Source organism: Stigmatopora nigra, chromosome 16 (assembly GCF_051989575.1).
Source record: "Stigmatopora nigra isolate UIUO_SnigA chromosome 16, RoL_Snig_1.1, whole genome shotgun sequence".
NCBI lineage: Eukaryota > Metazoa > Chordata > Actinopteri > Syngnathiformes > Syngnathidae > Stigmatopora > Stigmatopora nigra.
Window position 1 is genome coordinate 8,733,948 of NC_135523.1, and position 13,590 is coordinate 8,747,537.

Sequence of the window (13,590 nt, forward strand, 5' to 3'; positions counted from 1 at the left end):
ATCCCAAACACACAAGAAAACAATGTGTCTTGGTCTATGGTATCAAATTTAGTGGCCATGGGGATCAGGCAGGGGGCCATAAATCTATATCTAATGTGAGGAAAAGCTTGACATGAATTTCTGAAAACATAGATGGGAAAGAGGACATGCAGCGGCAATCAAGAGGGACCAAAAGACAGGGGAAGCAGAAGGTGTCATAAAACAGAAGGCACTCTAACAACATCAGTATACCTTACTTCAGGTATAGACAAGGATAAAAGAAATATGAGGTAGTAGGAGAATGCTAGGAGTGGGCAGTAAAGCGACACATAGAAGCAATGAAGGCAGACAAGAAGAGGTAGACGTGGATGTGTGAGAAGAAGTGGACAATAGAATATAAAAACAAACAGATAACAGAACAGTGTAAGGGAATGATACATGACACCCCCTCTACCTAACAATTGCCATTCATGTGGTGCCCAGCTTAGCAGGCAAGGGCTCAGAAACAGGAATGTAGAATGTAGGAGTTTAGGCTTGGAAATGATCGCTACTGTCTCTGTGTGATATTTAGGATCTGATGCAGCAAGCGTCTGACACATCATGAACAATTGGACATTTATGAAGGAGAGGATACTTGTGTGAACATCAAAATGTGAGGCTTTTTAAATTAGTAATTATTTAAAGCTATCAAATGGTCAAACACTCAACTACTAGTGTTATGTGTCCTATTTCAAGTTCTTCTCGAGTCCGATTACCTTTTGAGGGGCACGCCTTCGTGAATCAAAACAATTGCCCAAAAGAAAAGTGATAAATATTAGCTAAACTAGTAGTTTGAAACAGACATAAAACCTCTCTTTTTTATAAAGTTTCCAAATACAATGCGGTAAATTATTTACAGTGGTCACATTAGTAGGATTCTTAGTTCAGAATTTTTAAAAAAATGACTTATTTATATTATTGTACTGGAATATATATATATCCATAGAACTGATTTTTCCCTCTTTTATTGTATATAGTTAGTTTTCTTTGTGTATCATTTCCCTTAAGATTAAATAACAAAAAGTATGTGAATTTTTGTACACCAAATCAGTTTAGTGTACACCAACATTGCTTCCATACAATGTCAGCCTCTCTTTCCCTCTGATACACTTGCGGCTGCGAACATAGGAGACAGTTGTTGCTGACCGCCCCAATGGCTGTCATGGCTGTCAGGCCAAATCCTGTGAATTATGGCTCCTCCAGATGCAAGAGATTTCTAAGATGCCTCCAATGGCACATGGTCTGTGGTGGGAAACAGAAAGAGTGAGAGCGATTAGGCGTTATGCATTTAAATCACTCAAAAGGCTTTATTGTCTGTTAGTGCTAAATCGGGGACTCCACCCGTTTCAATAAGTTGGTGGTAAACCAAAATATGACAACTGTTATGATTTAGTTTATTCAATTTCCACTCCACTTATCCTCACAATGTTCATGAGCCTCCTGGAGCCTATCTTACCCAACCTTTGGCCAGTAGGAGGGGATGAGACCCTGGTTGCCAGCCTTTCGCAGAGCACAATGATACAAAGAACCATCGACGCTCACACTCATACCTAGGGGTAGACCTGGGCGATATAACAATAACGGTAATTATCGTCAATTAATTTTTGTCAACAATAATAATGACTCATTCACATGAAACGTGTCAGATACAAGAGAATCATGAGAGACAGAAATTCAATCTATGATTATTTCAACAGACTTTGGACATAAAGAGCTATGGTCTCCTTACCTCAGTCCGTTTTTAGTGCCATTTACAGTCTTCCTGTTTATTTGACAGTCATGTTCTGCTCACGGATAAATAAATCCAAATATTTGATAAATATGTAGCTACTCTACACACTGGTAAAAAAATGCTACTTCAAAGTTAAAAAAGTTTAGGGTTTAAATATCAGCTCTGGTCTTCCATGTAGAGTTTGCTTTTCTTTAATATTATAATCCGTTTAAAATTCCTGAGCATTGGTATCTTAACTACATAAATGTTATAAAAATACTTTTCACAGCAGAACTATTCTATTGAAGTTAAATGTTTTAGTCAGGTGCAGTGGTTCTTCCTCCTGACTTCGATGTGGATAGGTATTGGTTCAATTATAGCTTGGTGACGGTGTGATTGTGAGGTCTAGTGGTTGTCCCTCTCATTGTGCTTGGTGATTGGTAGGCAACCAATTTGGGGTGTACTACACCTGCTATAGGCTCAAAGCACCCCACGACCCTTGTGAGGATAAGCGGTAGGGATGATGAATGAAGGTTAATTGTTTTATCTGTTTTAAGACTTTCATTCGCTGTGTATCAACAGAGATTGTCTTGTCTGATTAGCACTTTACTTTAATTTGCCCTTACATGCATTAACAATTCAACCCCCGGCTCAGCTCCATATGCCCTTACGCTTTCACTCATTAGTACTTCGTTTTACCGGACAGTTTATTTGAAATTATGAAAGCATTACACTCTGATGTAGCAGTTTAAAAATCGATATCTGAAATCCAAGCTGCCTCACTTAAGCTCCCCTCCGATGGTAAAGGGGATGTCTCTTTCTCTCTCGCTCTCTTAAATGGTAATTTGATTTGCAGTCACTAAGACCTCACCGATAATTACCGATGCCCTGGGAGGAAAAGGTGAGTGAAGGGAGAACGGAGTCAGGAGACCTAAGGAGCTAACCGAGAAGGATTAAAGAGGGTGAATGCAGATCGTTTGATCAGTGGGCAGACGTCTTGTGTAAGTACCTGAAAGTGATGCTTGAGTAAAAGTATCTTAACAGAAAGTTACTTACATTGAGTTAAAATATTTACAAAATATGCCTTTATTTCACTTAGTTATCATAGATAATTAATTGTTAATCATTGCAAGTAAAAGTAGTTTAAAAAATGTAAGTTTGCATTATGATTTATTATCTGTACTGCTTGTCCTTGCAAAGGCAATATACGGTAGCAATAAAGAATGAATGGTCAGAGTTTTAGTACAAATTAATTAAGGTCTTATTTGTATATTTACTCAAGAGGCAGACAGTCAACACAGATTTGCATGCTGGCATCAGCAAATTTAACCTTACCATCTTTTCATGATTGTGTCTGCGCCAAGCAGTAAATCCATATCAAGACCTTGTGATTACCTGAGTGTTTCATGAACACATTGCAAGTATTTTTCGCAATAACTATTCTTTGTCAAAGAAAATTATCAGTTTTCAGTTTGACTTTCCCATTTAAAACAAAGTAGAAAATGTCCTGAAATATTAATCAGGAGGTAAATACAGATGCAATATGCAAAAACCTGAGTTAAGTACGGAAACATTTTTTTTACAAGACTAAAACAAAAGGAACAGAATGCAGTCAATCTCTGAAACTAACATAAGAAAAGAAACAAAATCACGGGGGAAAAATACGAGCCATGAGAGGAAGAAAAGAAATCCTTGAAGTAGTAAATAGCGACGCTTCACTTTGACATTGAACCCTCTCCGGTCTTGGGTTACTTTGGGGCCGTCGATTTTGTGTAGCGCACCACCCCCTCATTTCACCCCACCCTATCATCCCATCCCCTCCTTCATCTCTCAAATGAACTAATCAGAAGGTAGAATATGAAGTGTCCTGCAGGATCCATTTCTCCGGGAGCATATGGCAATGATTGATGGGGGACAACTTTGACTTGCAGGTCATCTTCCAGTGCACATCTGGGAACATGCAATAATTCTCTTAATTTTAAAACCCCCTTACTTCCTCCTCCCTTCCTACATCCTTTCTGTTTTTTTTTTGTATTTCTTTAAAACTGGTTTAAGAGCAAGTCTTTCTCTCAAGTGGGGCGAAAAAAAAGTATTTGTGTTAAATGATAGACAGCCAGATGTTTATCCAGGCATGTTGAGACTATTCCCTTATTTCCCTTTTTTTTAATAGAAATTTTATTATTCCCATGATTTTTCTCCACCTCTTCCAAAAGAATCACTTTTGCCATACACTCTAGTGTAACTATAGTTTCCATATGCTTTGTTTTACAATGACACATGAATACCGTGCATAGAAAGAACCATAAGGAAAACAAGTTATCTGTATTTATTGCTCAAGGTTGCACAACTTGAAATTGATAAATGTCTGCTGCAAGCAAAGACAAAGCAGGAAGTTGCATCAGGAAGTCCCATTAAGTCAAAACAAGGTCTAACAGGAGCAAAGAAAAGTCAAAGTGAAGATTTGAATTATTACTCCAAGTGATCAGAAATTCCCGACGAGCATTAACTTTTTAGTGTGTTTTGGGAGAGATCAAACCTCATCGACAGCTCGCGGGCCTTGTTAGCTGTGCATTGGAATCATCTTTGACTCGGTCTTCACAACAACAGAGATGAACCTCAAATGCTAAATGCTTTCAGGAAACCCACCCATCCTCCTCTTGCCATGTGATGATCCCACCTCTGAAATATTCAACACCATTAACATACCGATGAGTATCATCTCCTTTCAGGCACAATTTGCTCTGCTACTCAGACCTGTGGACCAAGACAAGGAGAGGCCCGGAAAAGATCTTTATCGCTTCTCATTCTTCACAAGACCTCCTCCACCGCCTCCTTCATACGCTTTCATCTATGTTGTGAAAATTTATCAGGAACTTGAACAAAATGTCATTCCACAACACAAGGTCCGATAAAAAGGAATATACAGTATGTTAAATTTCACAAGGAATATTTGGTTTACTGTGTTACTTATGTAATGTTTTGAACTACATTCACAGAGTGTAGTTTAACAGTTTTCCACTCAAATAGTCATTTTGACTATAACCAATAGTAATCTTTTAGTATAAATTACCATGTGAAAGTTGATTGGCAAAAAAATCAAAATAATATGTAATATAAATTGGACATGCACAGAAAGTGTGTTGGCCTCACAGCTCTGGGGTCTTGTTTTCAAATCCAAGTCAGGTCCATCTGTGTGGAGTTTAAATGTTTTCCCCGGGCCTGCGAGGGTTTCCTCCGGGTGCTCCGGTTTCCTCCCACATTCCAAAAACATGCACTGTAGGCTGATTGGTCACTCTAAATTGTACCTAGGTATGGATGTGAGTGTGCAAGGTTGTCCTTGTGCCCTGCGATTGGGTGGCCATCCATTCAGGGTGTCCGCCCTTCTGGCCCGGAGACAGCTGGGATTGGCTCCAGCACCCCCCACGATCCTAAAGAGGATAAAGCAGTTCGGAAAATGAGCTGAGATGAAAGATGAGTTTAAGTGATTTTTTTTTTTTCGCCAGAGCTGCTGTGAGGGCTGGTGACTAACAGCATGAGCCAAGGCAAGAGATTGGATTTATCATCCTCATTGGCAGGAAAATCACCGTAAGTGACCATAAAACCTAGGTGGGGAAGAATAATTTATCATGCTTACATGATCATGGTATAATTAAACATTAAAATTCCATGATGCTGTTTTTCCCAAGTAGAACAGTATGAAACAGTACAGAACATGAAAGTAATGGCAAAATAGTCTAACCCTGTTTTATTTTCCACCTTTTTGAGCTGCGATATACTTTTTGCATTTAAAAAATCATAAAACTGTCAGGTAAAGTATATATTATGAAATTTGTCGTGCGCATAATTCGGCCTAGTGTGAATACAAATCAACAAACTCTGGTGCGAATCAAACTCATGGTCCGAGACTTCACAGGAGGGCTTGCCCTCGTACGGTTCCTCACCGGGATGCAAACCAGTTCCAAAATCACGGACCTTTTCGCTAGTAAAATGCTTCTGTAGTCAGAGTCCATATAGGGAATGTTTTGCGAGTAGCTAGACAGGGCCAAGATTTTTTACTTCCATATTTGATCGCCCATACTGTTCTGTCCAACAATTGAAGGACGTTTTAATTAGCATTTAGTATCTCCAAAAGGTACCACTCCCCACCCGCAGATAAGCGGTTATTGCGTTGGCCTCACAGTTATTGAGTCCTGGGTTCAAATCCAGGTCAGTCCACCTGTGTGGAATTTGTATGTCCTCCCCCGGCCTGCGTGGGTTTCCTCCGGGTACTCAGGTTTCCCCCCACATTCCAAAGACATGCCTGGTAGGCTGATTGGATACTCTAAATTGCCCCCAGAAATGAGTGTAAGCATGAATGGTTGTCTGTCTCTTCGTGCCCTGCGATTGGCTGGCCATCGATTCAGAGTGTGCCCCTCCTTGTACCAGAAAGTCAAAACCCCCTGCAACCTTAGTGAGGTTAAAGCGGTTCAGAAAATGAATGAATTAATTAATTAATTTATATCCAATATTACACACGAGAATAATAAAATTCTGTTATTTTTTTTTGATGTTTAAACTGAGTCTTTAAGAATTAACTACCAATTTTGAATTTTGGCACCTATTAATATGGGTGTTAAATTCAGAAGATAACCGTCATCACACACATAACAACACATCATTAAACATAGTCTGGCTAATAGTAACTTTGAAATTATTAGAAACCATTAAAAACCTCAATCTTGTGCTTGGCCAAGGAAGCTATTTGATTGTAATTACTAATGATTTGTCCATAAGGAAGAATTGATGAAATGTGTCAAAAATGGACACAATTAGCAAGGTGTGAGAGAGTGATAATCATGGGTGGTACATTCCGCGCCGCATTAGTGAGCCTTTTAGGTGTCTTAATTGGTGACATTCAATGCCGAGGCGCTCACTGATGAACCACTTTGCAGCAGAATTATGGATTAGCTCTTCACACATGTAACTAACAGGTGAGGAATTAGAGCTTCTAATGCTTTCCTGTCAATAAAGATATCTGTATAGACTAACATTAGTACTGCTCTCGCCTCTTGTTAGCATTTCCCAGCACCGGCTAATTCTTGGCATTTTCTGAGACTTTTATTGTTATTCAATCTTATCATCCCTAAAAACTATTAGAATAGTCATTGTAATTTTATTGGCCTGGCAGTCAGGAGGCATATTGTTGAGTGGTTAATATGTCTGCCTCACAGTCCTGAGATCAAGGATTCTGTCCCAAGCTCTGGTCATTCTGTGTAGAGTTTGCATCTTCTCCCTGTGCATTCATGAGTTTTCTAAGGCTGCCCCTGTTTTCGCTTTCTTCCGGTGCTCCAGTTTTCTCCCACATCACAAAAACATGATTGTTGGCTGATTAAACATTCGAATATCAGCAGTATGCCGTAGTATGAGCGTGATCGGTTGTTTGTCTCATTCTGCCCGGTGACTGGCTGGCAACCAGGTCAGGATATACCTCGCCTCCTTTTCAACTGCGGTGAGATCCGGCACACACGAGATTATAAGCGGTATAGAAGATGAATGAATATTCACATTCATGTATTTACTTATTTCTCCGTGGTAGTGTTTTTCCAAATAATGGGTTATATTGAAGGTTTAACTTCAATTCCCTTCTTATATCAAGAGGTTGCCAGTCTTTCATGTATTATACATCATCCGTACTTCGTATTCTCATCAAGGTTCTCAGCTGACTTCGGCAAAAGGCAAACTACACCCTCGACTGGTCGCCAGTTAATCATAGGGCACAAATACAGACAGACAACCATGCGCAATCACAATCATACCGCCCCTGAGCGGGAATCGATCGATTTTTTTTTCAATCTAAATTCCTTTTGTGTTGTAAGAGAGAAGTTGTACTAGCTTGTTAAGAGTTTCTGCATTCGTCCGAGATGTCCTGCTTGTTGGTAAGATGTGTCGTAAAATGAAATAATTTATCTTTTACGATAGTTATTTCACACAAAAAAAGAAAATACGTTCGTTTGAAGAACAAATGCATAACGCAAGAAAAAGAGAAGCTTATCTATGTTGGCTATTACTATGAAGAGTCAAAACTACAACTGCAGCTACTAGAATAGATTAATTTGACAAAAAATAAAAAAATATAATTTTCTAGTGATAATCTCTATTTAACAACTAGGTGCCATTTATTTCAAAGACACAAAGCCACATGTTCTTATGTTCTTTTTGTCCTAACATTAACTGTGAATCATGCATGTCTTGCATCTAACAAAAAGTTTTTACGTAGATGACTACCAAACAAAACCACTAGTTATAGAGTTGCCATATTGCATTAAATCATGTTTACCCACATATATGCACACCACACAGCATGAACAAGCTGACCAAATGTATGCTTGTAAAAAAAAGGAAGAAAATGCTGTGACTGCCTCTCAACAACAACAAAAAAAGATTTATTGCTACAATGTGTCTTCTCTTTTGAGTTACTTGAGCAGATGTAGCAGGCCTCACCCACTTCCATGTATTGTAGGTGCAGCACATTTTGGACACACGTTCCACTCCCCTGTTCTCTGTCATGCTCATAGAATTTAAACAGTGGGCTATAAACAGGAGCGACACCGCTTGTCCAAAAGATTAACGTGTCCCCAAACGTCACATGCCTATGAGTGCGCACGTCACTACTTGTCTGGAGGTGCCTGTCGAGCCCTGTTAGAAAATATGAAGATGCAAAGAAAGAAAGAAAGAAAGAAATGCGTTCCAAAAGGTAGACAAAAACATGAAATGCACCAAACAGGGACTGAACATCTATAAGAGCCACACAGGCTTTGGCCTCCCATGTTTTCATCTTTTTCAGATCAAAAATAAATATTCTTGACCACGCATCATTATTATTCAACACAGAGCGCGGATTCTGACCAACAAAAGCAACTGCAGACGAGGCGAGGGACTTTCGGCATTTCAAATGCCCCTGAGATTCCGCATATTCAAATACCGAGGGACCTCCTCTCATATTTATTGAGGGAATCAGAATTTATGATGAGTAAATTGGGCTTCTTCGTCTGTATACCGGGGGGGTTGCAACATGCAGCCAAGATGGCTTGACTTATTGATTACAGGGAGCCGTATGCCCCATTTCAAAGGGAAGGAGAGCCCCTGCCACGCAACTTCTGAGAATTAATTTGCCCGGCATGGGCCTTACTTCATAAGAAACACATGTCTGCGCGCACGCACACACACACACACCCACAAACACACACACACACACACAAACTGAAGCCTGCAGGTAAAAGCATCGCACACACACACAAAGAAAATGCACATATTGTACATGCTGCTGCTTCCAGATCCTACCCTGAACATTTACAAACATACTCACATTATACACACTAATTGATACAGATTCTGATCAATTCTTCAGGAAAAAAAAAACACAAAAAGTTACACTAACCAGTTGTAATAAATGCAAATGCGAAAATTATTAATAAATAAATAAAGGCAAGGTGCTAAACCCCTTCACCAAAATGACCATCTAACATACTGTCAGGTTTTTGGCAGCAGTCCCAGCCCATGACACGGTACCCTCCAAAGCTTTCCTCCACAGCTGAACTAGCAGTACCTCATCCCTGGCATTGTCCACTGGATCGCCCTCTGCACCCAGACACCGGCTCCTATTTCACACGGCAGCAGCCGCGCTAATTTATCATCATGGCCGTGACAGAGAGCAAATCTGTGAGCGAATGGACCTAGACGGCCGAAGAACTATGATTGGGAGAGGAGAGAAGTGTAGGAAATACAATCGACAATAGGAATGGGATTGTTTTAACCTGGTCATATTTTGTTTGAAGGGCTCCCTTCTCACCACCTTCCCTATAGCACCTTCATGACTAAGAAAGAACTCACCTCCATATATTAGAGTAGTACAGGTGACATATGGCCAAATATTTACAACAATAAAAATGCTGTATAACAATGAACCAGTGCCATTGTTGATGCCACAACTTTTGCCAGTGAGACCCCCCAAAAAACTTTTAGGCTTTCCTTTCTTAAACTTGAATAGAAACACTCATATTGTCACATCTTGTATGTAAAATGTACATTTCCTGGTGTCATTCTGAAAAAAGATGAATGAAAGTGGTTTTTGCATGATGAAAACTACTAACATTACAATGCACTTTTAACATTTTTATTTTGACAAAGACAAAACAAAATAAATTGCAACCATAATTCACAAACCTAGACGTTACATTAATAATTTAAACATAAATACTGATCGTGCTGTTAAGGTGGTGAAGCAGAGCGGGTGAAAATCCTGCTGTTCAGTGCTTACATGTGTGCAAATGTGATACTAACATCTGTTTGCATACAGGTTCCTACCAAGCTTTCACTCCCACCTACGCACACACATACACATACAGTACACACACAATTGCGTGTGTGTTTAAGCAAGCATATCTGTTTACTTTTACTTGCAAACCCCACTCACATTAAAATGCAAGAGACAGGACACATCTCCTTGCTCCATGAACCACAAGACAGTTCAGTCAGAATATTTTACACTACACACCCACAATAGATCACCATGCACATACACGTCTCTCCGGGGTGGGCTATATGCGGTGCCTGGGGAGTGCAAAATGGAACTTTCTAAAAAGCCAAAAATCACTTCTCCTGAACAAACTCGTCTTGCTGAACAATAGTGTGCGTGCGTCTCACAACAGACCCTTCATTATCAACAAAAAAAGTTATGGTGCTGCTCCAATTTTAGGAAAAAGCTGACATTTTTTTGGTTGTGCGCTTGAAAAAAAGAAAAATTGGAAAAAAATATTGAAATCAAATCATTGATTATAATGTTCTTAAAATGTTGAGCACTCCAGGGACAGTCAATTTACCGAATTGTCAATCCTAGCCCTTGATGTGTTCCATCATGGCAAAAAAAAATCACATTGAATAATCCAAATAGCTTTTTTTGTTTGTTTGCAATGCAGTATATAAAGATGAAAATAAGAAAATAAAAATGGATGCTTTTTATGTTTTTTCTTCAGGTGGAATACATCTTTTATGTACACTCAGACACAAAAACAAACACACATGGGACATGTACAGTATATGGACAAATACACATATGCACCTCCTGCTCTTATGAAGATAAATATGGCGAGGGTTAGACTTTCACCCACACCCACTGAACGGGACACACACATCCATCTTTGTTGTATTCAATGCTTGTGTGTGGGTGTGTGTGTGTGGGTGTGTGAGTTAGGGTGGGGGGAAATGCATATTGGGGATTGAGAAGCCAGGGTGTGTGCACCTCACTGCCTTTTCAATGTATGGAAATGTATGTGCATTTTTAAAGTATGGGAGGGGGCTAAATTTATTTCTTGTACCCTCCACCCCACCTACGCACCCTGTGTCCCTTCTTCTTTCCCCACACCTCATTCAGAGAGCTGATAGACCTATGGATGCATGATAGATGTGGAAGAAGCGAGTGAGGGAGGGGTCTCTGCTTGAATGCATACATACATGCATGCACGGCTGTATACAACATCCATCGCAAAAATGGACACATGCACGCAGGACACACTCACAAATGCGGGAATTGTACGCATACTAAAGGTAATCCATAGTTTTACATAATGGCAGGCAGGAAGGTGCGTTATGGTTTGGAGTTGGATGGTAAAGATAATATGAATCATGTATGCGTATGTACATGTAAGGTATACACATATTTCTATAGGGGAGTATAATAAGATAAGGATAAGCCTCCCACCCCCTTACCTCCATTTGGCAAATTGTCAAAAACACATCTGGGTCATATGTGAGCTTTCCGCAATTTTAGCAACACATACACACGCGCACATGTATTATAATACTAGAATTTACGGAAATGAGTGCCAGGGTTTTGATATGCAGTGGATGACTTTCCAGTGTGTGCATAGTTAATTGTATGTATAGAATTTGTTTGTCACAAGGAATTAATTTAGCAGGACACAACTCTCCCAGGAAACAAAATTAGAGTTGCTGTGTTAATTATTCCGGGGAAGTTAATTCTTTCCTCAGAATATAATTAACAGCATTTAATCATCAGGGACAGAATGAGATAGATCAAAGATTCATATTTGATGTCATGCAGATAGCAGTTTTTAAATGAGCAAACCCTTTTTAACTATCATTATATTTAGTGGGAAGAATTCCTTTTGTGTTAATTCTGGAAATAAAATAGTCTCCAAAGAATTATAGGGAAAAATTAATTAGGAATAACAGCAATACAGACACAAATATTATATTTCAAATGCAAATAAATGTGTTTATTTTATCGTATCATTTATTCAAATCATTTGAATTCAAACTTCAATAAACAAGGTATGTTAATTCATTTCTTTGCTTATAATAGTCCCTATTTATACAAAAGGATTTTTGAATGGTCATCACCACTACATTTTCACCAGTCCTTAAATTTCTGCCGCAGCTGACATGCACATTGATGTCCCCAAATAGAGTGTGATATAGTGTGTGTGCAAGCTCATGTATGTGATTGTGGTTGGAGAGAAAGAGAGGGAGAGAGGTTCAATTTTAGCACCCAGTATGAGCTGCCCAGTGAAAAATAGAATTGTTTCCTCCATATTAGGAATCAAAGCCCGCTGTTATTGTGTCCACCATTTTGACTGCAGCCGACAGACCTTGAGGAGGCAGGTGCGCCGCCAACACTGTGTAGATGTCTTTGCTTTTCCTTTTTTTTATTTGTTTTTTTTAAGCATGCTTTTTAAAAATATTCAATGTGACGTTCATATTCACTTATATATTTTTATAATGGATGGATAGTTCTTTTTTATATGAATATGACCGAGGGTGTCCATGTGTGCGGCTGGTGCACAAACACGTCTGTTTATAGAAGCCTCCATCCATGTCCGTATAAACACACACACACACACACACACACACGCACACACGCCATAGCCACCCGGTGCGTTTCCAGAGGACCCTTGAACTTGAACATGGAGGGAGTGGGGTGACGCCATCTGAGCTGAGGCTTAAAACAAGCCACTGATGGACAACAAAGACAGAGTCGCAAGGAGGTGGGGGTGTTTGGGTTAGAAAGCTTAGGCTGTGTTAGGTGCTGACTTCAGGGGGTAGTAGCTTTTGTGCTTCTTTTCCAAATATAATTTTTTATATTTAGCCTGAGTTGATGTGATTTATTTCTCCATTTTTTCACAATTTGTGGCATTTTCTCATGCGTATTTTTGAAATTACGATTTAGCTTTACAGATTGTAAATCCTTTTGGTTTTGCGTGACACTTTGAATAATATAATGATTATAATTGCCAATGAGGAAAATAAGATGCTTGAATGTAAATAAGTTAGAAACAACTCATTCCAGTCTATTATTGTTTGGATAAAATTGACTTGTACAATAGTGACCAGTGTTTCATAATTGTCTTAATAAACAATACATAGCCACAATGTGAAGAAGAATAGAAATGTTTTGGTGGTGAAATAACGATGGCAAACAGGTGTGTGTACGTGTGTGTGTGTGTGTGTGTGTGTGTGTGTGTGTGTGTGTGTGTGTGTGTGTGTGTGTGTGTGTGTGTGTGTGTGTGTGTGTGTGTGGTGTTGGGGTCAGTGTGCATGTTATGTCGGAAAATGACGGCACGTGTGTTGTTGTGAGTGGAAGGAAAGGGGCAAAATCTAGGCTAAAAAATTACTGATAGAGATGGCCAGTCACTTGATGGTTGTGTATGCATGTGTGTGTGTGTGTGTGTGTGTGTGTGAGTGTGTGTGTGTGTGTGTGCGCGTGCATGCATGCATGTGTGTGTGTGTGCATGTGTGTGTGTTTCTTGGTGTTTTTAATAGCCACAGTCAGAGAGCCTCTGTCAGACGGTCAGCTAATTGGCCAT